The sequence below is a fragment of the Bufo bufo genome, chromosome 4, assembly GCF_905171765.1.
Source record: "Bufo bufo chromosome 4, aBufBuf1.1, whole genome shotgun sequence".
Taxonomy (NCBI): Eukaryota; Metazoa; Chordata; class Amphibia; order Anura; family Bufonidae; genus Bufo; species Bufo bufo.
This window is the reverse complement of record NC_053392.1, coordinates 545,442,643-545,460,162: the sequence shown is the minus strand read 5'-3', so window position 1 is coordinate 545,460,162 and position 17,520 is coordinate 545,442,643. Positions and strand designations below refer to the sequence as shown.

Sequence of the window (17,520 nt, the reverse complement as noted above, 5' to 3'; positions counted from 1 at the left end):
TTTTTCGGGAGCTTGGCAGATGTTTTAATAGTTGGCAAGTATGGGTTAAAGGTGAATACCACAGGATTACTTAGACTCTGTACACCAGTCCAGCCAGCAACAAACAATCTGCAGCTTAGAGAATCCACTTTCCGGTATTTTATTGTAACAAATGCTAGTGTTAGCGGCCCTAACATGGTTCTGAATAAGACCATGGTTGAGAGGAATAAATCCACTGTGGCATATTTTACTATTAAACTACTGTTGTTGCCAGTTGATTTAATCTAGAAAGTCTGCTCTTGCCTGTAGCTTTCACAGTTCAGTATCTAGGAGCAGAACATTTAGATTTTTCATTTATTGAAATGACAGCTTAGCAGTTTTGCTGTAAAAGTTCAGGAAGTCCTGAGTTTATTAGCGTCCTTCATTTCTCCCTTGGAGGAAAAAGTCAATTATATTGTTTCAAAGTATCAATCTTTAATGAGCACACAAAATCATAAAGATGGTGACAAAACACACAGACATTCAGACGTAGCCGTATTAATTATATTTAATTGCGTTCCTTTAACAAATTCATGAAAAGCTATTCAACAAGGAATGCAGTCTATTCACCGAAAGGCACAATACATGGACTAAAAATAAATGAAACTTGCTCATTACTCCTGAAAAATGGGTCTGAAAGTCCATCAGTTAATTATGAGGTGCAGTTTATAGCATTATCTTATTAGTAGCCGGAAGTTCTTTCAGCTGTCATAACACCCATTCAATAAGCCAATGATATTTATTGACACAAAGGCATTTTTCTGTAGCGGTATTGTGCAGCCAATTAACGCATGGCAAAACCGCAGCGTTTTAACACAAATTGCTACATTTTGTAATGGGGTTATTGGAAGCATGTTTTTTACACGTGGAATATTTAGAAAAGTGAGTTTCTTTTGTAAAAACCTTGCAGCCAATATCCTTACTGTAAAAACACTGCAATTTGCTGCAAATGAATGAAGTTGTGCAGTGCGGTATATTACCACTACTACAATTTAGCTTTAGGTTAAACTTGTGCAGAAACATAATTTAATCACCTGGGGAACAGTCAGGTTAGTATGATAATTCACCTGACACCTGTCTAAGCAACTGTGCATCTTGGTGTCCCAAACAGGAGAAAAAGCAGACACATAGGACAAAGTATTCCAGATTAGTGATGGACGAACATCGGCCAGAACGATTCGCGAACGCGCGAATGGAATCAAATGTTCGCGGACTGCAAGTTCGCTGTGGGCCACATTCACTTTAATGGCAGTCAAACCTGAAAAACCTTCAGGTCATATTTGCAGCCACCAAAAACTTACTAGAAGTGCACAAATTGTTCCACAACATGGACAGTGGATCAATGGCAAAAATTCCCACAAAAAATATGTATTTTAATCAGGGGCCATTTTTATGCGTCTTAGGGAAACTCTCAAAAATGTACCCTGCTGGAACCTAGAAAATTTTTATTTTAGGTCACGGGAGTACAGGCCCCAAACATTAGGCATTCACCAGACAGAAAACATCAAGTCATTATGTGGCTGGAGGTATATTAGACAGTCATTGGAAATACATTTTACTGCAGGCCAGAGGAGTACAGGCCTCAAACATTAGGCATTCACCGGACAGAAAACATCAAGTGATTATGTGGCTGGAGGTGCAGTATATTAGATGGTCATTGGATATTGCAGGCCAGTGGACTACAGGCCCCAAAAATCATTAATTCACTGTATAGAAAAGAATAATTGATAATGTGGCTGGACATACATTAGGCGGTCACCGTATAACAATTTTACTGCAGGCCAGTTAGATTACAGGCCCCAACAATTATGCATTCACCGTACATAAAAGATCAAGTGATTATGTGGCTGGAGGTATATTAGACAGTCAATGGATATCAATTTTACTGCAGGCCAGTGGACTACAGGCCCCAAAAATTATTCATTCACCAGACAGAAAACATCAAGTGATTATTTGGCTAGAGATATATTAGACGGTCATTGGATATCAATTTTACTGCAGGCCAGTACAAATACACGTCAAATACATATGTTTAAAAGAACTAAAAATATAAAATTGGATTAAAAACATGGCTAATGAAATCCCCCCTCTTGAATAAACCCCAAATGATAATAGGTGAAATTCGATCACACATGGTCATCACAGGTGTTGAATTCCTCCGAGGCCCCAACAATTAGCCATTCACTGTACAGAAAAGATCAAGTGTTTATATGGCTGGAGGTATATTAGATGGTCAATGGATATCAATTTTACTGCAGGCCAAGTGGAGTACAGGCCCCAAAAATTATTCATTCACCGGATGGAAAACATCAATTGATTATGTGGCTGGAGGTATATTAAACTGTCATTGGATATCAATTTTACTGCAGGCCAGTGGACTACAGTTCCAAAAATTATTAATTCACCGTACAGAAAAGAACAATTGATAATGTGGCTGGAGGTACATTAGGTGGTCACTGTATAACAATTTTACTGTTGGTCAGTTAGATTACAGGCCCCAAAAATTATGCATTCACTGCACAGAAAAGATCAAGTCATTATGTGGCTGGAGGTATATTAGACGGTCATCGTATATCAATTTTACTGCAGGCCTCTGGAGTACAGGCCTCAAACATTAGTCATTCAACGGACAGAAGACATCAAGTGATTATGTGGCTGGAGGTATATTAGACGGTCATTGGATATTAATTTTACTGCAGGACAAATACATGTCAAATACATATGTTTAAAAGAGCTAAAAATATAAAGATGGATTAAAAAAATGGCTAACTAAATCCCCCACTTGAAAAAACCCCAATGGAAATAGGTAAAATTCAATTAAACATGGTCGTCACAGGTGTTGAATTCCTCTGAGATCCATGCCTCATTCATTTTTAGTAATCTGAGGTAGTCCACACTGTCGTGAGCTAGGCGAGTGCGCTTATTGGTCACAATTCCCCCGACTTCGCTGAACGTCCTTTTGGACAGGACACTCGACGAGAGGCAAGTCAAGAGTTCTAAGGCAAAATGGGGCCAGGTCTGGCCACAGGTCAAGCCTGCACACCCAATAGTTAAGGGGTTCCTCGCTTCTCAGTGCGTCCACATCAGCCGTTAACCCAATGTAGTCGGACACCTATCGGCCTAGGCGTTCCCTGACACTGGATCCGTCCGGCAGCTGTTGATGGGTTGGCTGCAAGAATGATCTCATATCCGAAGTGACCAACACATCTTTAAACCGCCCTCTTCTTGCATGCAACTGTTTCTCTGTGGGTGGAAATTCCTCTGCCGTGGAGCGCCGGGAGTGTGCTTTTGTGGGTTCTGACAGTGTTGCCTCTACTGGGCTCGGTGATGGGAGGCCAGGTGCCTTCTTAAGGCGGTCATCCCTAGGTGAGTGTTGGGCTTACTACGACTTATGCGTTGAGAGCACAGGCTGCAGATGGCAACACTACTGTCAGCAGCGGACACGTTAAAGAAAGCCCACACTGCGGAGCCATTTGCCGGCATCCTGGGAACGCCAGATGTGATCTTGCATGGTGGATGGCTCGCTCCCATACATTTCCAGTCTGCTTTTGCCTCCTGTGCACTGCGAGTTCTGCCTGCTTCTCCTACTTCTACCCCCTATCTGCTGCTCTGTCTCTCCCTTTGAACTCCCCTCCTCTTCTTTTCTTGTGGGTACCCACGTGACATTCATCGACACGTCATCATCGTCACATTCACCTCTACTGAAATTAGAGATCTCGGAGTAGGCAGCAACAGCGGTGACTTCCGTCCTTGGGCTGATCTGGGTACTGTCGTCAGACCGCTGGGTGGCGGCCGTTGCTACCTCCTCTTCCTCATCCAATGCCAAGAATGGCTGTGCATCGTTAAAGACTGGGAATGGATGGGAAAATAATTCCTCTGACTCATGTGGAGGTGCTATGGTGGTGGTGTCTTTGGGGGTGCACACTAGTGATGGACGAACATCTGCTGGGACGGTTCACGAACGCGATTGCGCGAACGCAATCAAATGTTCGCGAACGGCAAGTTCACGGCGGGTTCCATTCATTTTAATGGCAGGCGTACCTGAAAAACCTTCAGCTCATATTTGCAGCCAAGAAATAATTACTATAAGTGCGCAAATAGTCCCACAACATGGAAAGTGACATACCAGATGTATTATTCGAATTTGCGATCTCCATTAAAAAAAAAATTGATGCAAAATATCGGCAATATAATTTTCGCGTACGCGCATGCGCAAATGCACTATACAGTACCCAAATGCACTATAAAGAAAGTATATTGGTATATAACACCCCGCTTCAATCTGTTTTTTTTGGGGGGGGACTGGTATATCACACCAATATGATTTGTTCCAATAACGCTTGTCCTTCTATATACCTGCAGTATCGCAACATAGAAAGTATATTATAACATTGTACAAGGAAGGCAATCCATTAGAATTTACATGAAGCTAAAACGTAACCTTTAATAATTTTACTATGAGGGTCCATTCACACGCCCGTAAGTGTTTTGCGGATCCGCAAAACACGGACACCGGCAATGTGCATTCTGCAATTTGTGGACCGCACATCGCCGACACTATAATAGAAAATGCCTAATCTTGTCTGCAATTGCGGACAAGAATAGGACATGTTCTATTTTTTTGCGGAAACGGAAGCACAGATGCGGAAGTGCGGATCCACAAATGCGGATGCGGACAGCACATTCCAGCCCTATTGAAAATGAATGGGTCTGCACCCATTCCACAAAATTGCGGAACGGATGCGGACCCATTTTGCGGACGTGTGAAAGGAAAAGATATCCCTCAAAATGAAAATAAATTAAATTATTAAAGTTAAGCAAAAAGCATAGATGTGGTGTAGGCAATAACAAGTGCTCGGCGGCACTAAATCAGGTGCTCGGCGGCACCAAATCAGAAACCATATGTCCTACCACAATCCTGGGGGTTCCAGTGCACATCGATGAATCCAGGAGGGAAAGCAAAAAAGCATCCATCCCTGGGCTAGATGATGATGTGGTATTGAAGGACAGGGTGGGCAAAGAACTGTCCCTGATATTGCCCGACAGGGGGGTGCTATTCTGGCCCTGATAGCCTAACCACAGACCACCCACCCTGATAAGAGCGACCCCATCCGGAACCTTACCCTATATAAAAATGGCCCTAAAAATGGCCCTAGTAAGCCCCTAGGCCCCTGACTTGATCACTATTTAGATCTATGTGTTTTTGACTCATTATAAAAGTATATTATAAGTATATCGCACCCCTCTGTGTATCACACATATCGATAGCACACCTATACTAGTGCTTAAAATGACTTTTGTGGCCCTATTAGCTAGCATTTGGTGTCCCTAACAGCCTGTCCCTGCCCCACACAGCTAACTCTCTCTACACTGGCAAAACACTGAATGTAAAATGGCAGCCAGATCAGGTTTATTTATGAGGTAGGGGGTATGTCCATGTGCTGAAATGTCTCAATTATGTGTCATGGGTCAAAGTTTTTCACAATGTAAAAGAATCGCGAACACGCAAAGTTCGCCGCAAAACGACCGCAAGGCCATCTCTAGTGCACACAGCAGAGAGTGAGGAGGGTGCAGATCCCACGCGCCTTCTCCAACTTCCCGCTTAGGCTCCGGCCTGGTGCACCTACCCCTGTGGAATGGACTGCCTCTTCCTCTGCCTGTCATTTTCAAAAGTCCCTATAGAAGAGCAGTATTTGTGGAAGCAGGTATATAGAACCTCTTTAATGATTATTTGCTGGAAGCAGGTATATCAAACCCCTTAATCTGATTTTTTTGGGGGGAAACAGGTATATCGCACTAGTTGCAATTAGTTGTTCCAATAGCATTTGTCCCTCTGTATAGCTGCGGTATCACAGCAGAACCGCACACAACTGCTGCACAATACAAATGCACTATATAGAAAGTATATTATAGGTATATCACACCCCTGCCTCAATCAGTTTTTTGGGGGGGCAACTGGTATATTACACCAGTTGCAATTAGTTGTTCCAATAGCGTTTGTCCCTCTGTATAGCTTCTATATCTCTGCAGAACTGCACACAACTGCTGCACAATACAAATGCACTATATAGAAATTATATTATAGGTATATTACACTCCTGCCTCAATCAGTATTTTGGGGGGGGGGGGGCAACAGGTATATCACATCAGTTGTAATTAGTTATTCCAATAAAGTTTGTCCCTCTGTATAGCTGCGGTATTGCAGAAGAACCGCACACAATGCTGCACAATACAAATGCACTATATAGAAAGTATATTATAGGTATATCACACCCCTGCCTCAATCAGTTTTTTGGGGTGGCAACTGGTATATCACATCAGTTGCAATTAGTTATTCCAATAAAGTTTGTCCCTCTGTATAGCTGCAGTATCACAGCAGAACTGCACACAACTGCTGCACAATACAAATGCACTATAATATACTTTCTATGTTAGAAAGTATATTATAAGTATATCATCCACCTCAGTATGTTACACCTATCAATAGCACACCTATACCAGTCCTTAAAAGGACTTTTGTGGCCCTATTAGTTAGCGTTTGGTGTCCATAACAGTCTGTCCCTGCTCCACACAGCAACCTCTCCCTACACTGGCAAAAGACTGAATGTAAAATAGCGGCCAGATCGGGTTTATTTATAGGGTATGGGGTTTGTACATGTACTGAAACGTCTCAATTGGCTGTCCTGTCCCACCTGATGGATGTGTCTTGGGTCAAAGTTCTGCACAAATGCAAAAGAATATGGCGCCAGCAAAGTTCACCGCTAAACGACCGCCAGGCGAACCTCAAGGCCATCTCTATTCCAGATGACTTTCTTGAATCAGCAGCAGGGTGAGCTACAACATTTATGTGCTTTGAATGCTATGGACCACATTAATAATGGGTTTCGCCAGTAAACAGGCATAAGAAGTTGCACATAATGGTCACTCTATCATAAAACTTTTTGACTCTTCTCGGCACATGATTATCTTGAAAAATGGGTGAGGTTTACCAGGAAGGGTTGTGGAGCAAGCGCCATAGCCACCAGGTGCCGACAGTTTTAAACAGTAGACACAAAGAGGTAAAGTCTTTTATAATCGATAACGCTGATCACAGACATTTAACCCCTTAGATGTCGAGGTCAGTTGAAACCACGGAATCTGTGAGGCCTTTCCCTCTTGTGAAAAAGTTTACTATTGTAGACTCATGGTGTCACACTCTAATCAGCTAATCAACACAAAATATGTGCAAAGGTTTCCTAAGCCTCAAATGGTCCTTTAGCCTGGTTCAGTAGGCTGCATAATCATGGCGAGGACTGCTGACTTGACAATTGTGCAGCAGACAGTTATTGACACCCTCCACAATGAGTGTAAGTAACAAAAAGTTGAGTGGAAGGAAAAAGTGTAGGTGCACAAGCAACAGTGATAACGGTAGCCTTGTCAAGAGGATTGTCAAGAAAAGGCCATTCAAGAATTTGGGGGAAATTCACAGAGAGTCGTCTACGGCTGGAGTTAGTGCTTCAAGAGCCACTACACATAATACAAGTTGCTTGAGGTCCAGTGTGAAGTTTCCACAGTCAGTGATGGTTTGAGGAGTCATGTCATCTGTTGGTGCTGGTCCACTGTGTTACATCAAGTCCAAAGTCAGCGCAGCCATCTACCAGGACATTTTAGAGCACCTCATGCTTCTCTTTGCTGACATGCTTTATGGAGATGACAATTTCATTTTCCAGCAGGACTTGGCACCTGCTCACACTGCCAAAAGTACTAATACCTGGTTTGTTGTCCAGTGCCGTGAATGCGCACTGATAGTTATCTCCTTCTTTTACAGGTACCTGGAACGTCCGTTGAAGAGAAGGACCAATCACCATTCTCCAAGGGCACCTGCACCTTTTCCCAGACATCATTTGCCGATGACTTCTCCAATCAAATCCTGTTGCCAGGTAAGAAATCAATAACTTTTTTATACACATACACCTATACAAAAAACGGAACCATGCCATCATGTGTTCCCTTCATTGTATACATACTTCCGGGCCCATACAAACAGGGCTCCTTAACACCTCAGCAGTGCCACAGGCTGATCACCTCCATGTCACGCTGCATTGATGCAGTAATTCATGCAGAAGGAGCCCGAACAAGTGACTGCATATACTGTACAAACTAGAGATGAGCGAATTTTTCAAAAGTTCGGTTCGGCTGATTTGCCGAATTTTACTAAAAAAATTGCTTTGTGACGAATCTGAGTGTAAAAATGTTAAATTTAACATAAAAAATGTTTTAATCAAACTTACCGCCTCCATCTTGCTTGAAGATCTGGCGCGAGATCTCATGCGGCGCAGGATTACGTCATCATGCCGGCAGACGTGGTGACATCATATGTCACCACGCATGGGATTTCGGCCGAGATCTTCAATCAAAATGGCGGCTGGCAGCCCGTCACGAGAAAAAGGAGGAGGTAAGTATTATTTTTTTTGTTCTTTACACTATTTCAGGTTAAATCGATTTGCTTACACGAAGCACAAGGAAATTCGACTTTGAGGCGAATCATATTTATCCTGAAGTTCGGATCAAATTCCACTTTGTGGGATTTGATTCGCTCATCTCTAGTACAGACTTTTCACTAAGCCAACATTGAAAAGCTGAGGTGCTGAGATGCACAGAGGGGCTAGACTGGGACTATCTCGTATTTGCACCGCAACTGTGGCTGTAACCCCTGGAAATGAGCAGTGTATGATGCAATAAAAATAAATCAAGCCAGCAAAGGAGACAATGTATTAACTTTGCCTACATGATAAATGCTATTTGCTGAAGTGAGACGACCCCTTTAATTGTTTTATTGGTTATCTTTTAGAAGAGAATTATTTCAGTCTATACATAGATATGCTTTTCAAAATCCCATATATTAATCAGAGTCTACTGCAGCTACAAAAAGCATCCCTCACTTTGGAGAACCTGACATCTCCATGGATTACATTGATACTGTTTTCAGTGGGATCTGTGCATCCCTTTATTTCTACTGTGGTGCCACTGCAGATAACTGAACACCTCTTTAATGATTATTTGCTGGAAGCAGGTATATCAAACCCCTTAATCTGATTTTTTTGGGGGGAAACTGGTATATCTCACTAGTTGCAATTAGTTGTTCCAATAGCATTTGTCCCTCTGTATAGCTGCGGTATCGCAGCAGAACCGCACACAACTGCTGCACAATACAAATGCACTATATAGAAAGTATATTATAGGTATATCACACCCCTGCCTCAATCAGTATTTTGGGGGGGGGGGGGGGGCAACAGGTATATCACATCAGTTGTAATTAGTTATTCCAATAAAGTTTGTCCCTCTGTATAGCTGCGGTATTGCAGCAGAACCGCACACAACTGCTGCACAATACAAATGCACTATATAGAAAGTATATTATAGGTATATCACACCACTGCCTCAATCAGAGTCTACTGCAGCTACAAAAAGCATCCCTCACTTTGGAGAACCTGACATCTCCATGGATTACATTGATACTGTTTTCAGTGGGATCTGTGCATCCCTTTATTTCTACTGTGGTGCCACTGCAGGTAACTGAACACCTTAGGCCGCATTCACACAGCCATATTTTTCATCTGTTTGATATCCACATTTTCTGATAGGTCACTGATCCATTCATTTCTATGAAGCCATGTACACATCCACATTTTTTGAGGATCCACATGGCTTTTCCACAGGTTATAGAACATGTTCTATTCCTGTATGTATTGTGGATGAGAATAGTCCTCTGTATTGATGGGAGTGAGAAAAATTCAGTGTGCACTTAAGGTATCCATATTTTTCAGATCCGGCATTTGTGACCCGAAATACAGACACAGCTGTGTGCATAAAGCCTAAGGCCTCTTGCACACAAACGTTTTTTTTGTTCCGTTTTCATTCCGTTTTTTTTGTTCCGTATACGGAACCATTCATTTCAATGGATCCGCAAAAAAAACGAAATGTACTCTGTATGCCTTCCGTTTCCGTATTTCCATTTTTCCATTCCGTTCAAAGATAGAACATGTCCTATTATTGTCCACATAACGGACAAGGATAGTACTGTTCTATTAGGGGCCAGCTGTTCCGTTCCGCAAAAAAAACAGAATGCACGTGGACGTCATCCGTATTTTTTGCGGATCCGTTTTTTGAGGACCGCAAAATACTGAAAAAGCCATACGGTCGTGTGTGCAAGAGGCCTTATTGTGAGCAAACCTTTTTAACAAAGAAGAACTCTCCAAAGTGGACATCCCTTTGCAAGCAAAATTGAATATATGCTGCTACAACTACATGTTTCAAATTAATAAAAAGGAGAGGGACATGAACCCAATAATGAATGTTAGCACCTGAACAATAAACAAGGGAGAACTTTTATCATAAACATTGAAAAGTTTAATAGATGACATGTAAGAATCAATTATTTTAATAAACTTGTTATTTAAGTTCCAAATATGATGAAACCTTGAGAAAAGTCATGTAGACAGATTGGTGGTGGGAACTGAATGAGCACAGATTGTTGGTGGGATAAAGCAGTTGTACACGTCTAGTGAAAGTACTGTTCAGTAGTAGAGAACAGCAAAACAAAATTGTACAATTTTGTTTTTTTAGGCGCTGCATTCATGACATCTCTACACATGCCTAGCCCAAAAAATTATATTTCGTATAGCAGTAGATTCTACTTCGGATAAACAAGTTTGGCAGCAGAAGGTCCCTTTAAATCCCTCATTCATCTCGTGCAGTTTGTAATCTAAGAAGTCCTAGATTGGGATTGCATTAATAAGTAGGTAATGAGAGGTATTAAGGGGTTGTGAAGTGCAAAGATATTGATGAGCTATCCTCAATATCAGATAAGCGGTAGTCCAACTCTTGGCACCACGCTGATCACCTTCTGCATTGCCCGGGTTTGAGGTGGCCCCAACACTACACTGAATATCCTATACACCGTCAAGTTGTTACCATGTGTTGCTGCTGTCTGGAGGAAATGGTAAGATGTGGTGCACCCCAATGGTTAATGACTCAGAGTTTGCAGTAAACAAGTGTGCTTCTTTACTGGAGGAACTCAAGTGCAAAACAATATAGGCAATGTACTGAGCTGGTTTATCCAGTCTCCTCCCTGGCAGAAGAAAGTCCAATACTGAGGAAAGGCCCGAGTTAGGCTACTTTCACACTTCTGCTTTCCCTTTCTGCTATTGAGATCTATCATATGATCTCAATAGTGGGGGAAAACGCTTCCATTTTGTCCTCCTTCATTGTAATGGGGAAAAACTGAACTAAACAAAACGGAATGCACCAGAATGCAGGTGAAGCTAACAGTAACAATGTTACAGTTCACAGTTGCCAGAGACTTGTATTTTGCCTCAATACAAGTCATTGGAAATGACTAAGCAGTTTCCAGATGTATACAACCATCTGACAGCTAAACCAGTCAAAAGTTCACTGTCTGTTTTTCCCTGTAAAACTTAGCACTGCATAGTCTTTTATGGCAACTGTGCTTCATCCGAAGTCACTTTGTTCAAAACTTCGGAATAATACTCTACAGCATTAGAATGTATAGGCTCCGATGAGCCGAAGTGAGTTATTCACAAAGTTGCTTGTGACTTTGTTGAATAACTTCGGTAATTGATTTTTAAAGTGGAAAACCACTTTAAAACTTGAAACTGAACTCGGCTTCAGTTCCGAGGTACTAGTATACTAGCGGCATAAGATTATTTCTGTATTTGGGCATAGGAACTAGGTCTATGGCAGTCTTGTGTCATGTGTACATTCCCCATGATACTTTGTGGCTTTGCTTATGGGATGTCATGAAGCCACATGACCTAGACTGGTTCTCCTGCCAGTTCTGAGTTTTCTATAATACACATGCACTGCTCCTATATTGTATTTTGCTTGTACCTGGTCGCTGCCCTATTAGGACACACAAAAAACCATTCTAAAGACACAGCAGGACAGGTTACTTCTTCAAAACAGCTGGCTCAGCTCTGCTCCCTGCTGTGCCTGCTCATAATACACTGCTCAAAAAAATAAAGGGAACACTTAAACAACACAATGTAACTCCAAGTCAATCACACTTCTGTGAAATCAAACTGTCCACTTAGGAAGCAACACTGAGTGACAATCAATTTCACATGCTGTTGTGCAAATGGGATAGACAACAGGTGGAAATTATAGGCAATTAGCAAAACACCCCCAATAAAGGAGTGGTTCTGCAGGTGGTGATCACAGACCACTTCTCAGTTCCTATGCTTCCTGGCTGATGTTTTGGTCACTTTTGAATGCTGGCGGTGCTTTCACTCTAGTGGTAGCATGAGACGGAGTCTACAACCCACACAAGTGGCTCAGGTAGTGCAGCTTATCCAGGATGGCACATCAATGCGAGCTTTGGCAAGAAGGTTTGCTGTGTCTGTCAGCGTAGTGTCCAGAGCATGGAGGCGCTACCAGGAGACAGGCCAGTACATCAGGAGACGTGGAGGAGGCCGTAGGAGGGCAACAACCCAGCAGCAGGACCACTACCTCCGCCTTTGTGCAAGGAGGAACAGGAGGAGCACTGCCAGAGCCCTGCAAAATGACCTCCAGCAGGCCACAAATGTGCATGTGTCTGTTCAAACGGTCAGAAACAGACTCCATGAGGGTGATATGAGGGCCCGACGTCCACAGGTGGGGGTTGTGCTTACAGCCCAACACCGTGCAGGACGTTTGGCATTTGCCAGAGAACACCAAGATTGGCAAATTCGCCACTGGCGCCCTGTGCTCTTCACAGATGAAAGCAGGTTCACACTGAGCACATGTGACAGACGTGACAGAGTCTGGAGACGCCGTGGAGAACGTTCTGCTGCCTGCAGCATCCTCAAGCATGACTGGTTTGGCATTGCGTCAGTAATGGTGTGGGGTGGCATTTCTTTGGAGGGCCGCACAGCCCTCCATGTGCTCGCCAGAGGTAGCCTGACTGCCATTAGGTACCGAGATGAGATCCTCAGACCCCTTGTGAGACCATATGCTGGTGCGGTTGGCCCTGGGTTCCTCCTAATGCAAGACAATGCTAGACCTCATGTGGCTGGAGTGTGTCAGCAGTTCCTGCAAGACGAAGGCATTGATGCTATGGACTGGCCTGCCCGTTCCCTAGACCTGAATCCAATTGAGCACATCTGGGACATCATGTCTCGCTCTATCCACCAACGTCACGTTGCACCACAGACTGTTCAGGGGTTGGCAGATGCTTTAGTCCAGGTCTGGGAGGAGATCCCTCAGGAGACCGTCCGCCACCTCATCAGGAGCATGCACAGGCGTTGTAGGGAGGTCATACAGGCACGTGGAGGCCACACACACTACTGAGCCTCATTTTGACTTGTTTTAAGGACATTACATCAAAGTTGGATCAGCCTGTAGTGTGTTTTTCCACTTTAATTTTGAGTGCGACTCCAAATCCAGACCTCCATGGGTTGAAAAATTTGATTTCCATTTTTTAATTTTTGTGTGATTTTGTTGTCAGCACATTCAACTATGTAAAGAACAAAGTATTTCAGAAGAATATTTAATTAACTCAGATCTAGGAAGTGTTATTTTTGTGTTCCCTTTATTTTTTTGAGCAGTGTATATCAGTTATGTGTGTAGGAACAAGTGATGTGAAAGTGCAGAAAAGGACAAACAAGACCACTGTGGGGATGTAGTAATGTAGAAGACTGCATGCAAGTGTTTCTGCTCATTATCCACATCCCGTTCCCATCCATTCTTCTGTACTTTTACTTCGCTCTGTTCCAAACGCACAACTGAAGTTCTATCAGCTGTTTGTAGGATCATAAGCTGAAACAGCTCTTTAGCTCACTGCTTTGAAGTAACCTGTCCAGCTGTGTCATTTGAATTGGTTTAGTGTCCTAATAGGGCAGGATCCATTTTATTTTCCCTGATGATTGCCCCATACAGAAAATGAGTCATTATAAATAATAAAATCTATTTGGAAATGTATTTATAATCATGTAATATTTAGGTATTTCAGTGTTTTTTAATTAATTAATTAATTCACAGAGAATTTAACCCCTTAGGGACCCATGACATACCGGTACGGCATGGTTCCCGAGTCCTTAAGGACCCAAGACGTACAGGTACGTCATGTATAATTCCGATCACCGCCGCCCAGCGGGAGGTGATCGGAACCCGGTGCCTGCTCAAATCATTGAGCAGGCACCTTGGCTATATGCGCGGGGGGGTCCCGTGACCCCCCCATGTCGGCGATCGCCACAAACCGCAGGTCAATTCAGACCTGCAGTTTGCGGCTTTTACCTGGTGCGGCAGCGGTGGTGCCATCGGGTCCCCATGGGGCTGTAGGGGGGACCCGATGGCATGGATGGCAGTGCGATTCCTTCCTGATGCATCAGCGCTGCCTTCCGGTGAAGAGCCTGTGAGATCCAGCCCCTTGGATCTCACAGGCCGGAAGCTGTATGAGTAATACACACAGTATTACTCATACAGCCAATGCATTCCAATACAGAAGTATTGGAATGCATTGTAAAGGATTAGAACCCACAAAAGTTCAAGTCCCAAAGTGGGCCAAAAAATTAAGTGAAAAGAAAATTGAAAAAATAACGTTTTCCTCCAAAAAAATTAAAAGTTTTAAGTAAAAATAAACAAAAATTTCATTTTCCTCAAATAAAGTATCGTCCGTATCGACCGTCTCTATAAACATATCACATGATCTAACCCCTCAGATGAATACCGTAAAAAATAAAAACTGTGCTAAATAAGCAATTTTTTTGTCACCTTACATCACAAAAAATACAACAGCAAGCGATCAAAAAGGTGTTTGCCCACCAAAATAGTAGCAATCTAACCGTCACCTCATCCCGCAAAAAACGAACCCCTACCTGAGGCAATCGCCTAAAAAATAAAAAAACTATGGCTCAGAATATGGAGACACTAAAACATCATTTTTTTTGTTTTAAAAAAGCTGTTATTGTGTAAAACTTACATAAATAAAATAAAAGTATACATATTAGGTATCGCCGCGTCCGTATCGACCGGCTCTATAAAAATATCACATGACCTAACCCCTCAGATGAACACCGTAAAAATTTTAAAATAAAAACTGTGCCTAAATAAACCATTTTTTGTCACCTTACATCACAAAAAGTGTAATAGCAAGTGATCAAAAAGTCACACAAACCCCAAAATAGTGCCAATAAAACCACCATCTCATCCCGCAAAAATCATACCCTACCCAAGGTAATCGCTCAAAAACTTCATAAATTATGACTCTCAGACTATGGAAACACTAAAACATGATTTTTTTTGCTTCAAAAAAGAAATCATTGTGTAAAACTTACGTAAATAAAAAAAAAAGTATACATATTAGGTATCGACGCATCCGTTACAACCTGGTCTATAAAAATATCACATGATCTAACCTGTCAGATGAATGTTGTAAATAACAAAAAATAAAAACGGTGCCAAAACAGCTATTTCTTGTTATCTTGCCTGAAAAAAAGTGTAACATAGAGCAACCAAAATTCATATGTACCCTAAACTAGTACCAACAATACTGCCACCCTATCCCGTAGTTTCTAAAATGGGGCCACTTTTTGGGCGTTTCTACTCTAGGGGTGCATCAGGGGGGCTTCAAATGGGACATGGTGTCAAAAAAAACAGTCCAGCAAAATCTGCCTTCCAAAAACCGTATAGCATTATTTTCCTTCTGCGCCCTGCCGTGTGCCCGTACAGCTGTTTACGACCACATATGGGGTGTTTCTGTAAACTACAGAATCAGGGCCATAAATATTGAATTTTGTTTGGCTGTTAACCCTTGCTTTGTTACTGGGAAAAATGGATTAAAATGGAAAATTTGACAAAAAATTTAAATTCTGAAATTTCATCTCCATTTGCCAATAACTCTTGTGGAACACCTAAAGGGTTAACGACGTTTGTAAAATCTGTTTTGAATACCTTGAGGGGTGTAGTTTCTTAGATGGGGTCACTTTTATGTAGTTTCTACTCTAGGGTTGCATCAGGGGGCTTCAAATGGGACATGGTGTCAAAAAAAACAGTCCAGCAAAATCTGCCTTCCAAAAACCGTATGGCATTCCTTTCCTTCTGCGCCCTGCCGTGTGCCCGTACAGTAGTTTACGACCACATATGGGGTGTTTCTGTAAACTACAGAATCAGCGTCATAAATATTGAGTTTGGTTTGGCTGTTAACCCTTGCCTTGTAACTGGAAAAAAAATATTAAAATGGAAAATCTGCTAAAAAAGTTAAATTTTGAAATTGTATCTCTATTTTCATTAATTCTTGTGGAACACCTAAAGGGTAAACAAAGTTTGTAAAATCAGTTTTGAATACCTTGAGGGGTGTAGTTGATAGAATGGGGTAATTTTTGGGTGGTTTCTATTATGTAAGCCTCGCAAAGTGACTTCAGACCTGAACTGGTCCCTAAAAATTGGGTTTTTGAAAATTTCTGAAAAATTTCAAGATTTTCTTCTAAACTTCTAAGCCTTGTAACATCCCCAAAAAATAAAAATATCATTCCCAAAATGATCCAAACATGAAGTAGACATATGGGGAATGTAAAGTAATAACTATTCTTGGAGGTATTACTGTGTATTATAAAAGTAGAGAAATTGAAACTTGGTAATTTGCAATTTTTTACAAATTTTGGGTAAATTTGGTATTTTTTTTATAAATAAAAATGAATTTTTTTTACTTCATTTTACCAGTGTAATGAAGTACAATATGTGACGAAAAAAAACAATCTCAGAATGGCCTGGATAAGTCAAAGCGTTTTAAAGTTATCACCACTTAAAGTGACACTGGTCAGATTTTCAAAAAATGGCCAAGTCCTTAAGGTGAAATAGGGCCGAGTCCTTAAGGGGTTAAGCACATGCCAGGGTCATTCTGTTTTCATGAAAGGTACAGTTTATGTATATGGTACACTTTCTACCCCCTACAAATAAATATAAAATTAAGTTTGTTTATTTTAGCATCTCTAGAATAGTGGAGAGATTTAATAGAATAGAGGAGAATTGTTTTTAAATGTTGGTATCAGATCAGAAAATACATGTAAAAACTCATTCACACGTCCGTGTCCATGCTCAAATCTGTGAGCAGGTGGTCAGTGATGCATCCGTGAAGCTGTCTGTGAAGGATCCGTGTTTGAGTCCGTGTGTCCGTTTTTTGCTGTCTGTGTTGCACCCTTGTTTCACTAAAACTGAACAGTTGAAAAATAATTTACAAAGCATCTCTTCTTAATGATCCGTGAAACACGGATGCAACACGCATGGTATCCGTGTTGTATCCGTTGTTTTCACGGACCCATATACTATAATGGACGTGATGGATCCGTGAACACGGACAAAATAGATCATGCATCCGTGCTAAAAACACTGACCCACGGACAGTGCTAAAACACTGATGTCTGAATACACACATTAAAATGAATGTGGACATGTGCTGTCCGTGGAGAACACGTACAGCACACATCCGTGAAACACTGTCATGTGAATGAGGCTTTACTGTTTGCATAA

The 17,520-nt window shown here is 41.8% G+C and overlaps 1 long non-coding RNA gene across 1 annotated transcript; it reads left to right on the top strand.

Annotated features, from left to right (window-relative positions):
- The first annotated feature begins 7,547 nt into the window (after nt 1-7,547).
- On the top strand, nt 7,548-16,598 carry LOC120997448. The gene is made up of 3 exons (XR_005778175.1): nt 7,548-7,783; nt 12,214-12,215; nt 16,588-16,598. It is a non-coding gene; the product is annotated as an uncharacterized LOC120997448 (long non-coding RNA).
- The last annotated feature ends 922 nt before the right edge of the window (nt 16,599-17,520 follow it).